We start from the raw sequence: 14,169 nt of genomic DNA on the forward strand, positions 1-14,169 counted from the left end.
GTATGGGGTTTGTAGCTGCATGCAACCGTCGCGTCCTGCTTACTCATTCTAATTAGCGTTCGGCCACGGTTGAAGTGCTGACACACGGAAACAACAGAAGACTAACATTGCGACCGCCCGCTTGAGATGATTATCCCTGATGGGGAGTTTATTTTGGACGTGGTACTATACAAAGAACCGAACGCCATCTCACAAATGGTGTTAAGTGGTTCTAAATCCTCCCATTTGCTACACGGATGGGCAACGGTACTACCATGGAGGTTCGTCCACATTTTTAGATCATGCCTAGGGAGTACATTTTTTGCTATAAGTACTTTTCAGGGCATATTACTTGATTAAAACTCCATTTCCGGCTACTTTGCGTTTACAGTGTGGGAATATGCAGTGGTGTTTGCACACGTGTGAAGTTAGTCATGCACGGCGACGAAAGTGCTCCGATATGGCAGGAGATGACGCCGCGTCTCACCAGGGAACGTTAGGCAGGCAAACCTGTATTGCAGATTGCGAGAATTCGAGCGGTGTACTGGTCGCCACAAGCACCGGTGCCAGAACTTTTACAATTCCTTTTTTCCGCAATATTGAGGTGGCGTAATATGAATTCAGTCGGCCATTGGGACATCTACGAAACATTGACCCCAAAATGTCAATGATGAAGTGACACATAGACGGAGTGAACGAAAACAAACTAAAACCAGAATGAAATGCCACAGTGATTTCATTTCGTCACCCATACCTAAGAAATATTTCTCGTTATATTTATTTTTCTACTCCAAAATTTATTTTTCTTAGTAGTTAACTGAATCGCAGCCACTAACAAGCGGCTGGCAAATCTTCCAACTCCGACTATGAACCACTTCATTGAGGTCAAGAAGATATGAGAGGTGTTCTTGTGAAGCGTTTTAGAAACTCACGGCAAAACAATTAAATGTTTGTTTACTTCGTAATTTGGTTCAGGTGAGCCCAAGAAAATTATCCTATAGAAAAATTCGAAAAGATCGGCTATGGTGCCAAGAGGACTCACCTGCATTTCCTCCCCTTTTCTACGGTTCTTGAGTCCCTGCTGCATATTGTAATGCCTTTTCCATCAAAACTCAGTCGGGCCATGATTGAAATTCATTAGGTTAAGTTAAGGCATAATTTTCCAAATCCAAGTTAAGGCATAATTTTTAATTTCTTTTGGCCAAAAACTCGCGTATCTTACCTATACATGCATCGCATATTAGCCATGCCAGTATTGCAGGTAGGTCCAGTAATGAACTTCGCCCTTGTTTCTTAATTTCGCGTTCCGGGGAAATGGTTCATTGGGAAAAATACCTCAAATATATTCCCATTCTGTCGTCTATGAGCAATGATTACCGTCCAGTTGCCTTACAAAGGTCCTGTTCACTCTGCATTATTCCCCGTCACATGCCAGCATGACCCCTTGTTTGGTCTTTACACTGGTATGAAGGGCTAGATTTCCTAGTGTGGACCCTTGGTAGAATCTCTTCAAGCCAGTGGTGACTGACAGCATGTGCAACCTTTTGAATTTTCAAAACGAACCTCGGCAATGACAGGATCTTTCTGTATGCTTGAAACTGTACTTCTGCCACTGCCAGATTAGATGGCTTTACTATGGCGGCCTCTATTAGGCAAAGACGTGGTTTCTGCATGTGTGTTCAAGAGGGCGGCAGTGTTGCTTCAGATTGGGTTTTTCAAAATGAGATCTTTTCTAAGCGGCCTTCTTTCTTATGCAGTGATCCGGTGTTGTAATTTTAAACTTATGTGCTAAATATTCGTTGTTATTTTCAACTCAGGTACTAAACACTATTATGTACTAAACACAACGGAATAAGAAATTGGTGAGGAAAGGTTCGGGCGGGAAACCCTAAAACAAAATATTTTCATTTTAAGTGACAACTAGGGTATTGTGCAGGACGTGGTAATACTGTGCGAGATTCGATACAGCGATCGTAGGATAATGAAATCCAAAGTGAGTCACTCTCAAAAGAGAAAGAACAAGAGCATTCAAATATAAAAAAATCCGACAGAAGAGCCAGTCAGAGCAGGTCGCATAATTTTAAAACAACCCTCTGGTACAAATTTGAACACCTAATCAGAGAGGGCAAGGGTGGTGTTACAGCTGTGAAGAAGTAACTAAGTATACGAACGACCTAATTGTAAACCCCATAATATTCCGAGCTGTCGAGTTAGCCGAGCTGTCGAATTTATTAACAGAAAAAAAACGAACGACATTCGTTCGTATACCAATAGAGTGATAGAAGAAACACTGGATATAGGAGGAAACGTAAGTATAACGAAGAAGAGGCTAGCTATCGACAAAAACAGTAAATGCACAAAGACAAGCTGGATAGCATTAAACAAAACAAGGACGAAATATTCAATGTAGCAGAAAAAGTACAACAAGCTATATCTCTACAACGTTACACGAAGGGAAACAAACAGCAGTAAGGTCTTAGCTCAGTAAGTTCCAATAATTACCGAGGATGAAGGTGAAAATCCTCCGAAGAATATCAAAAATTGTAACTCTCAAAGTGACAATAGTAAAACCGTGGGTATTTTAAAGCAGGGATTATATTTTCTACTAAAAAATAGCTGGACATTTTTCAGAGCGCCTAGTACTCTAACCGCACCCATAGCCTGGAATGACACCAACAAAATTTTGATTGAGAAGAATGAGGGCACCAGGTACCCTCGGATCTACAAACCCACCAGCATACTCTCAGTTGTACAGAAGGTCTTTACCAATTCAATAGTTTACCAAATAGATCACAACCTAGATTCCTATACACCCAGAGAAAAGACCGTGTGTAGGGTACTCAAAATAGACCACAAACACGTAGTAAACCAAGTTTTACAAACATCCTTAGAGTATAATGAAGGTCCTCACATGGCTTTTATACAATTCAAAAACAGTGTTTTATTCAGGTAGCACAGCAGCAGCCCTAAACGATTTGAAGGTCTCGGGGATTAGGGAGACGTACAAAAAACTCTAAGAGCAGATATATAAAGGATGTACCGGGAACAATACTTCACAAGACAACCGTCAAATTCCCGACCTACAAAAGAGTACAGTAACTGGATAGCCTTTCGCCAAAACAGCTCACTGATTCCCTGGGAGAGGTAATCAAGAGGCCTGACTGGGACAACCCTGGAATATAGTAAACGGGGAATATTGTCACGAAGCCAGAGACGAAGCAGTTTTCTTCAAGGAAAACAAGTTTATTGGTGTGAACTTGTGCTCCCCTAACCACTCAAAAAATGCACAGGCGGCGAAGCAGCAATCATTAAAGTGACCTGCGAAGGCGAGCGTCGACGATCGAACGTTGCGGCGTCTGCTCTGCTATCTTTTATGTTTCAGCGCGAGAGTCGTGGATGTAAATCCAGAACATTGTAGATCAACGAGGATTAGTCTGGTCTAGTGACGTTAAGGTGCAGCAGTCTGCTTATCTAAATGAAATAGCCCGTGTGGCATAAAAATAAGGAACGGAAGACGCACTTCGCTGGGGACACAGATATCAGACCCAGGCGTGGCCGGGCAGTAAAAACGAACAATATATTAACACACCCATAAACGGTTCGCCGCAATATTTGAGCCGTTTTAGGATTCCTGACGACAGTATAGCTCACCGAGTCTAGAATACCGGCAAAAATGCTTGAGTAACTAAATACAAAAAACAAAGCTGTGGGTGTAAAAAATATTAATAATTTTAAACTTATGGTAAAGAAACATGCTCAAAGTGCTGGTTCACCTTACGTAACAATACGCTAGCACCAGTAGATGATTATAACTACCTCCGTGAGTTCGTCGTGCTGATCTTCATCACGAGAACAAAATTCTATGCAGAATTAGTATAGGGTTGGCAGGTTTTACCAAACACTCTCGGATTATGAAATGTTGTCTACGTGTATCACTGCCAAGGAGAACATACAACGAATGCATCCTGCTTGTGTTGACATTCGCAGCCACATCTTGGTGTCCTACAAAAACTTGAAAGAAAACTTAGACTTAGTGAATGGCCTATAGAGAGAGTAATGATCTCAGTACAGAAAATGAGCTTCCTAAATCAGAGAATAAGAAACAGTAGAAGATATTAAAACGAAAATAAAGACAAACATTGACTGGGACCGACCGCGCAGTTAGGGAAATAACAAAAGGTGGACTACCTGGGTGACAGAGTGGACACGGACAGAAGGGTCTAGAAAAAAAGGGAGGAAAATACCTGGATTGGACGACAAACTAACAAATGTGTGATGCAAAAAATATAGTACAGCTGTGTGGGACACGAGCGGTCGGAGGTAGATGGGAGAGGCCTTCATCCTGAACTGGACCTACATGATTGTTGATGATGACCCTTCCGATCCGCTGTAGTCAAGACCATATTACAATAGTCACAGACGTTTGTTACACAAACTTTATACACGAAAAGCAAATAAAGCTTGACCCAATCGCGTAAAGCTCACATAGAAAAACCGGCTGACCAATGATAGCCGAATGCGCGAAATCTACGGAATCAAATTCTAACGGGTCGAGATAAAATTATTTAATACCTCAAACAATATGTGTCTTCAAAATGATTCAGTGCTGAAAGCACATACAACTGAAACCTTTGTTCCTAAAGAGCTACTACACATGAGAATTCCCTTTCTACAAAACTTTCCGAGCATTTTCTGTCGCAGCACTTTTGTTTTTGAGGGAGTATTCTTTCGTCATTGGTGGATTGTTCGCGTTAGAATTATTCCTAATTATAAGTAAATGAGGCTTACGACTGCAGTTTTTCTTCCACTGAGGGTTCAGATACCAAAGTACAAAACCGAAGTCACGTTGTGGCGCATTCGTAAAGGGAACTGAATTTTTTGCAGTACTACGCCTTTATAACTTACGTGCCGTAACATGCCCCAAAGAACAGAGTGACTGCCGTCTCACCGTCTCCTACTGTCAGTATTCCTCCCGGACCTTAATATGTTTGAGTTCTCACCCCTTCACCAAAGGACCACTGAGTTGGTAATTACTAGTTTAGTAGAACTCAGCAATAAACACTACACTTAGTAACGCTTGGACAACACTAGTCTTGAAGATAGTAAAACCCACTCGCACTTGTTTTCGATCTTTAAAGCGAAGCTTTTAATGTCTCACAGATGGCTTATGTCATGTCAAAAATGTCTCTAAGTAGTCGGAAGCATAGTGTATAGGAGGGAGCGGGTAGATGTCCTTGCGTGTAATTTTGTTCACGCGACCATAATCTACGCATAACTAGATCGAGGCGTCTATGGGCCTCTTCGATTACCAGTCAGAATCGCCCGCGGACTGCCGGAGACCCGATCCGCCACTCGATTTACCGTGTTTTCCTATGGGACTTCCGGTCTTAGGGCAGTCCTGCCACCGCCCGCGGACTGCCGCAACTGGTAAAATGACGATACCCTATGTTACCTGTACCACAGGAGAGGCGCACGGCGGGTGTAGACCGAATTCAAATGCACGCAAGCATGTCTTCTTACCGCTCATCGATCACGCTGCGCTCAGCAGGTGACACACAATATAGCTTCCGCCGTAGTGGGGTGTGGGAGCTGGTGTCAATTAGATGGGCCACAGTCGTCGTGCGTTCCAAGTTTGCCTGCTGGCAATCAAATGATTCGAAAAGACATTGTAGAAGTTTGATGAGTGGGACGCGTTGGCCGAGTTGAGGTCTTTGTTGATGGCTGTAGGAACACGTCTGGACTAGCCATATCCTCGGAACTAAGTGTACTGATAGGGAAGAATGATAGTTCCTCCGGCACGGCCTTTACATGCGGCCAATCAACAGCCCCCACGAATCACAGACACTCCCCGTGACAAAGTTTTGTCTTGTAAGAAGACGCATTTCAGATCGCCTTTGTGCTTGAGCCAGAGCGAACGTCAAGTACAGCGAAAAGTAAGTGTAGCAACTTGCGCGAAAGAAACTCGATGGTGTGAAAATTATTGTTGCGTCCGAGCGACACGGCCAGAAACAAGCACACTCATGCAACAGCTTGGGGGAATATCGGTATCTTTGGAAACCTTAAATTATATCTACCGTTCCTACTGCGGCGGCTCCGACAACGGTAGAAGTTGCCAATTGAGCACGAGCGTAATCGATGATGGCGTGATGACGTGCCAGAAGGTCCCTCCCCAGAATGATATCTTGAGAACATGACGGCAGCACAACTGACTCAATGACGTACGTGATGCCTTGGATGAGGACACAAGCGGTGCACACGGCTAGCGGTTTAACGTCTTTGCACTTGCATTAGGAGCCAGTTGCGTTCCCTTAACACTCACACCGCGGCTCCTACATCCACATGCGCGAGTGTGTGACGCATTTCACAGTTACAAGTATGACGTTAGTGGCTGAGAGAGGAGGAATCCGGCATTTTGTCGCACGTGCAGTTCTTGCCTCAGAAAGTGCTGCCGTCAGTTTCCCTCAGCCGCCGTATCTGGTCGCGGGCGCGTTGGAGGCACGGAGCAGCGACGCGGGGAAGAATGGCAGCGGTTCGAAAAGGGCGGCCGCTCACTATTGCAGGAGCTCTTCGTCGGTCCTGAATAACTAAGGGTGAAATACTGCTGAAAACCGTAGGTCGATACCTGGTGGACATCACTAGCAAGGGGCGTCCGCCGACGGCACATCCACTCGACGTACCCGCGCGTGCAGCATGTGTAACCGATGGGGCGCTTTTCTGGTGTGCGCCAAGGACTTAGCTGTTGAGGTGCCGGTCTAAGATACGGTGTCGCTACAAGGTGCGCTGTGTACTGACATGAAGGGAAGTCGCCCGGCTCCAGTTGTAGGAGGGAAGCGTAAGTTACCGCAGCCGGTGAAGCGGTGAGCGCTGCTATGGGTACTGTTAAGCCGACGACGCTGGTCAGCGAGACACGCTGCAACGATAGTTGGAAAGGGTGCTGCCACAGGTCATGATACGTGTGAGGCCTACGGTAAATACACAGGTATAGGCACGTGTGGTGGTTGGCAAGCTAAGAGAAGAGCCTCGGCGACCTGTTCTCGATTGACCTGGGGACAGTCGGAGGAGGCTGAACTGCAGGCTTTCGAGCAATAAGAAGGAGGGCGAACTGCCACGTAACTTCAGGAACGAACGTCTCGATGTGCGGCGCAACAAAATAAAGGTCGGATGGAATGGCCAATGGGGACATTGACCCTTGCGGAACGTCTTCGTTTGGCAGCGTGCACTGACGACTAACAAGACGCTGTTTGTGCAGCTCTTCGTAGCTGAAGCACCAATTGCCTTTGTGAACGGTCTGCACGTTCTTGCCCAGGAGCATCTGAAGTGCGTAATCCTTGATTTTCCTGAGGATATACATGATCTTGACGGACTCAGGGATCACAGGATTCACCCGATTGCAGAGGTCAACGGTTGCGTCAATGTGAGTGGTGTAAGCCTTGTCGTCTTGCTGTGCTCGCACGCGAAGCCACTGTTCAGCGCGATACCATCTCACAGATGGGCTACCGAGCGTCTAGTTGACCTAGGTCAATTCATACCAATGTTAATGCTCGCTTGATGGTTTTGAAACCAGGTGTTGGCGACTTCTCTCAGCTAAAAATCGATGTTATTCAGCTTCGGTCAATCCTCCCATCGATTGTGGACGCTAAACGTTTTGTACGAAGAGGCAAATCCTCGGCATTGGGGTCGTCATTGCAAATGAAGCTGGAGGGGTCGCGTTCATGGGTGCCTGCATCACATTATGTGTGCCTGCTGGGAAAACACCAATTCGTGCTGGATTTCCCGATGCCGGGGCATGAGCACTGGCTTGATTTGTAATCCCTGGATGGGGATGGCATGAAGACTAGGAATTCACGAAACTTAATTAGGTTTACTGTCAGCGCCTTCAAGTGGTTGTAATGGGTTCTGGCCGTTTCTGAGTCCAAACATTGTGTCAATTCGCCGCACCGTCGATGGATCTCCCGCCGTGGCTCTAAGCGCGACATATACCCACTGGGGAATTGATGCCACACGAAAGGTCCGCCTCCATTTAGGCTGAGCACATACCCGCTTTGGAAAGCTGCATCTTTACGATCGCTTAATTTACAAGAAATATACATGCATATATTGTAAGCATCCTTGGGCAATCAACCCGCACCAGAAAAGTGTGAGCATCCTTGGCCAATTTGCCAAGTGGTGAAAAAATGCCTGCCGGGTGGGATACGAACCCACTACCTCCCTTCGTGATTTTTTACCACTTTCTATCTGACCCGAAAAATTCTTCTTCTGTTTCTATGACTACCGCATTCCCCGCTTTGCTTTCATTGGTTTTCTTGACTGCCAAACCTTATTCTGTCTGTCTCTCTCACTCTCCCTATATACCCTTCTCCCCCTATCTCTGTCTCTCTATATATAAATATATAAATATATAAATATATATATATATTTATATATATATATATATATATATATATATATATATATATATATATATACATAAGCAGTAAAATAAACTTCTCGAGGAGCCAGAACAAATACTTGAGAAAATGGTAGACGCACGATTAAAAACAAAAACATTGGTTTACTGACGTTTCGACTGGAGGACCAGTCTTCGTCTTGAGTAACATACAACGTTGGAGCACACACGCTTATATAGGTGCAGAAGGTGTGCTGCAGTGCCCCCTGTTTAACAACATTGGCGGGTTGGCGTGAGGGAACAGGGAAGGGAGGCACTATACATGATGACAAACTCTTTTCTAAAAAGCCCAGCAATATTCAACTTCACCCATTACAAAAAAAAGAAAAAAAAGGACAGGGTCGGAAGCTGTTCGAAAACACTTTTCATACGAATTACACGAATAAATGAATGGTGCAGGGAACGTCTCGACAAATCAAAATGCAAAGTACACGAACGACAAACACAGAACGCAAGCCGCCGGTGACACATCCATTCCTGAAAACACCAATTACCGGCGGCGCGGGGAATGTCAGGACAGTTTACAAGTTCACAGAAGTCACAGAAGAGGGCACGTGCCAGCAACGCAACCAATTACTTAGCCAGGTAGGAAGTAACTAGGTGTGTCCTGCGTGGAAGCAACTATTGAATCGGTCGCCAGTAAGGGTCAGCAAGTTTCGGTGTATATAATAAAAGCATGTCACAGCATGATGGAGGCATGCAAAGGAGTGAGTAATGATTGACTGTCCAAGAAGCGGAGGGGTGGGGGAACCACGCAACATCGAAGAAAATGGTGAGTGACTGCGCGGACGGCGCGTTCGCCCCAACCCTCCAATGTTGTTAAACAGGGGCACTGCAGCACACCTTCTGCACCTATATAACCGTGTGTTCTCTAACGCTGTATGTTACTCAAGATGAAGACTGGGCCTCCAGTCGAAACCTCAGCAAACCACTGTTTTTGTTTTTCATCGTGCGTCTACCATTCGCTCAACAATATATATATATATTGAATCAGAACAGGAAATGAGGGGCTCGTAGAAATACCACAGAGATAAGGGTTGGCTGTCAAGAAAACCTCGGAAAGCAAAGGGGAGGTTGTGGTAGTTCACTGAAACAGATAAAAAATTTGGAAAGAAAGAAAGCGCAGAAAAAATGCCCGCCAGGTGGGATCCAAACCCGTGACCTCCAGAATGCCGGTCAGGTGCGATAATCACTACGCTACCGGCGGAGTGATTCCGCCCCCCCCCCCGCTTTCTGGGGTATTTATGTTGATGTAATTTTTTTTCTGTGCTTGGGGGTAATAGCCAGCGCCACTCTGACTTCTCGGGGTGAAGGGGACCTTCTTTTTAATCCCGGTGCCATGACTGCAGTGTCTACGACATGTCAAAACTGGTCAACTAGCGTTGAACCCTCTTAAGCTCCCTATGGGCCCAAGACTGCCAGAACAGAGGTCCTCGCTATGCATGTAGCGAATCACAATAGGAAATGAGGGGCTCGTAGAAATAACACAGAAATAAGGGTTGGCAGTCAGGAAAACCTCGGAAAGAAAAGGGGAGGTTGTGGTAGGTCATGGAAACAGATAAAGAATTTGGAAAGAAATAAAGAAAGCGGTGAAAAAATGCCCCCAGGTGAGATCCAAACCCAAGAACCCAAGAAGTCAGAGTCGCGCTGCCTACCACCCCCAAGCACAGGAAAAAAATTACATCGACATAAATACCTTAGAAAGCAGGGGGGGTAATCGCCCTGCTGGGAGCGTAGTGGTTATCGCACCTGACTGGTATTCTGGAGGTCGTGGTTTCGGATCCCACCTGGCGGACATTTTTTTCTCCGCTTTCTTTCTTTCTTTCCAAATTCTTCATCTGTTTTAATGAACTACCACAACCTCCCCTTTGCTTTCCCAGGTTTTCTTGACTGCCAATCCTTAATTCTGTGTTATTTCTACGAGCGCCTCATTTCCTATTCTGATTCGCTACATGCATGGCGATGGCCTCTGTTCTGGCAGTTTTGGTGACATAGGGAGCTTAAGAGGGTTCAATGTTTGTTGACCACTCTCGACATGTCGTAGACACTCTAACCACGGCGCGGAGATTAAAAAGAAGGTCCCCTTCACCCCGAGAAGTGAGAGTGGCGCTGGCTACCACCCCCAAGCACAGGAAAAAAATTACATCGACATAAATACCCCATCAAGCCGGGGGGAGGAGAGGGGGTGTAATCATTCAGCCGGTAGCGTAGTGTTTATCGCCCCAGAACGGTATTCTGGAGGTCGTGGGTTCGGATCCCACCTGGCGGGCATTTTTTTCTCCGCTTTCTTTCTTTCTTTCCAAATTCTTTATCTTTTTCAATACCTGCCACAACCTCCCCCTTGCTTTCCGAGGTTTTCTTGACTGCCAACCCTTATTTCTGTGTTATTTCTACGAGCCCCTCATTTCCTATTCTGCTTCGCTACATACATAGCGAGAGCCTCTGTTCTGGCCGTCTTGGTGCCATAGGGAGCTTAAGAGGTTTAAACGCTGGTTGACCACTCCCACTCCCGACATGTCGTAGACACTCGAGTCACGGCGCGAGGATTAAAAAGAAGGTCCCGCTCAGCCTGAGAAGTGGGAGTGGCGCTGGCTTTCACCCCTAAGAACAGGAAAAAAATTGCATCACCCTAAATACCCCAAAAAGCGGGGGGGGGGGGGGGGGGAATCGCACCGCCGATAGCGTAGTGGTTATCGCACCAGACCGGTATTCTGGAGGTCGTGGGTTCGGATCCAACCTGACGGGCATTTTTTCTCCGCTTTCTTTCTTTCGTTCCAAATTCTTTATCTGTTACAATGACCTACCACAACCTCGTGTCAGCATACCCCCTGGATCCCGCTCCACTGGAACATACCCTACACAGGCGATTGACTGCCGACTAACGTAACAGACAACCTAGTGATTGTCCTGTACCTAACACTGTAACAATTTCCCCCCGTGGAGACGAAGCGCACCCAGCGAGTTAGGGAGTGCGGCTATGACAACGCTTCAACCAAGCTACATGCACGACCTGGGTCCTGCGGGAGCGACGGTCCCGAGCAGTAACTTTTGCGATAACATAGTTTACGGTACTCAGCTGAGACAGCACTACAAAGGGGCCAGAGTACGTAGGCAAAAACTTTTGGTAGCGGCCTCGTTGGCGAACTGGAGTCCACAACCAAACGAGTTCGCCCGGGTAGTAGGAGACTGGTGGGTGGCGCTGATCGTAGCGTGCTTTGGTTCGCCCCTGGGAGCTCAGGGTGCGCAGTCGAGCCAGTCGCCGGGCTTCTTCAGCGAGGCACAAAGTGTCAGCCAGCGACATATCTTTAGGCGAGGAGAATGGAAGGATGGTGTCTAGGAAGCTTTGAGGAAGGCGGACGTACAGAAGGAAGAACGGAGAATAGCCTGTGACCTCGTGTTTGGCGGTATTGTACGCGTAGGTTATGAATGGAAGAACTGTGTCCCAATTGTTTTGTTCTGAATCGATGTACATAGACACCATGTTAGTTAGCGTGTGGTTTGTGCGTTCAGTGAGTCCGTTCGTCTGCGGGTGGTATGGTGTGGAATGTCGATATTCGGAGCCACAAAGCCGAAGAAGCGCTTCCACAACGTCCGCCGTAAACTGGCGGCCACGGTCACTGATCACAACGCGAGGAGCTCCATGACGTAGAATGACACGATTCAAGAGGAAAGATGCGACATCCGCGGCCGTTGCAGTGCAAAGAGGAGCAGTCTCAACGTAGCGGGTCAAAACATCCACACAGACGATGATCCAACGGTGACCTGCCTTGGACTTCGGTAGTGGCCCCACCAGATCAATACCCACTTTGTCAAAGGGCGACATGGGAGGATTCGCCGGTTGCAAAGGGCCCGGAGACGGAGACGTAGGACGCTTGTAACGCTGGCATTGAGGGCAGCTGGCGACATATTTCTGCGCTGCTGTCTGCATACGAGGCCAGTAGAAGCGTTCCCGAAGCCGATGTAGGGTGCGGGAAAGGCCAAAGTGACCTGATGTTACGTCGTCGTGCATTGCGCGGAGAACAAGATGTCGGAGCGTAGTGGGGACGACAAGAAGCAAACGCGCGCCATCAGCAGAGTACTTCTTTTTGAACAGAACGCCGTCGCGGACAATAAAGGGTGTCGACATTGTGTCCTCCGCAGTTGCAAAAAGCCTGCGCAGCGTTGGATCTTTCCGTTGTTCGGCCCGAAAAAGTGGGGCGTCTGGGAATTCTGGTGACACGGAAGCCAGACAGTGCTCGAAGGTGCCGTCGTCGGTCGATGTGCCCGGTTGAGGTAAGCGGGACAGACAGTCCGCATCGGTATGACGGCGCCCACTCTTGTAAGAGACTGTGAAGTCGTATTCTTGTAAGCGTAAGGCCCATCGAGCTAAGCGACCGGAGGGGTCGCGCAGTCCGACAAGCCAGCATAACGAGTGGTGGTCCGTGACCAAAGTGAAGTGGCGTCCATACAGATAGCAGCGAAACTTTTGTACAGCGAACACAACGGCGAGGCATTCCAATTCCGTGATGGTGTAGTTGCGCTCGGCTCTGGACAGGGTACGGCTGGCGTAAGCGACGACGTGTTGTGCCCCTTCGTGTAACTGGACGAGAACAGCTCCAACGCCCACGCCACTCGCATCGGAGTGTTAGCTCGGTGGGTGCCGTGGGATCAAAGTGGCGCAAAATTGGGCCAGAAGTTAACAAAAATTTAGGCTGCTGAAAAGAGGACTCACAGTCGGACGTCCAAGAAAAAGGGCTGTCTTTACAGAGTAAGGACGTCAGGGGATGAACAATTTGCGCGAAGCCTTGAATGAATCGTCGGAAATAGGAGCACAGACCCAAGAAGCTCCTCAGCTCTTTCAGGGACCGTGGGGCTTGGAAATCGCGCACGGCGGAGATCTTCTTGGGATCCGGCCTGATGCCTTCCTTATCTACGAGGAAGCCTAGTACGAGGGCTTGGCGCTCCCCGAAATGACATTTTTTTCAGTTCAACACCAATCCCGCTTCCTCGATGCGGTCCAGGACAATGGCAAGCCTGCTATTGTGCTCTTCAAATGACCTCCCGAAAATAATGACATCGTCGAGATAGCACATGCAGATGTCCCTTTTTAAGCCACGCAGAATGGTGTCCATAAAGCGCTCAAATGTAGCGGGCGCATTACATAATCCAAAAGGCATCACATTGAACTCAAAGAGCCCATCAGGCGTCACGAAGGCCGTCTTCTATTTGTCGGATGGGTGCACTGGAATTTGCCAGTAGCCCGACCGAAGGTCGACCGAAGAAAAGTACGACGCTGAGTGTAAGCAGTCGACGGCGTCATCAATGCGCGGAAGCGGATACACATCTTTTTTTGTCACAGCATTGAGTCGACGATAATCTACACAAAAGCGCCAAGATTTATCTTTCTTCTTTACAAGAATCACAGGAGCTGCCCACGAACTTGAAGACTCCCGTATTACCCCTTTTTTCAGCATCTCCTGCGTCTGTTCGGTTATTACCTTGCGCTCAGAAGGGGACACACGGTATGGCTTTTGACGAATCGGTGCCATATTCTCAGTGATAATCCGATGTTGCATGCGTGACGCCGGCACTGAAGTTTCGTGGTCATCCCGAGCAAAATCAAATACCGCAGCATGTCGGGTAAGCACCTCAAGTAACACCTGCTGCTTATGAGAAAGAAGCGAGGTATTTATCATGAGCTTGAGCTGGGTGGTGTAGTCTGTGTTGTTGGTAGTCGCGTCTTGCATCCCATTCACCGCATGAAT

This window comes from Haemaphysalis longicornis, unplaced genomic scaffold, assembly GCF_048455015.1.
Source record: "Haemaphysalis longicornis isolate Haplotype H1 unplaced genomic scaffold, Haemaphysalis longicornis Haplotype H1 scaffold_6, whole genome shotgun sequence".
Classification (NCBI taxonomy): Eukaryota; Metazoa; Arthropoda; class Arachnida; order Ixodida; family Ixodidae; genus Haemaphysalis; species Haemaphysalis longicornis.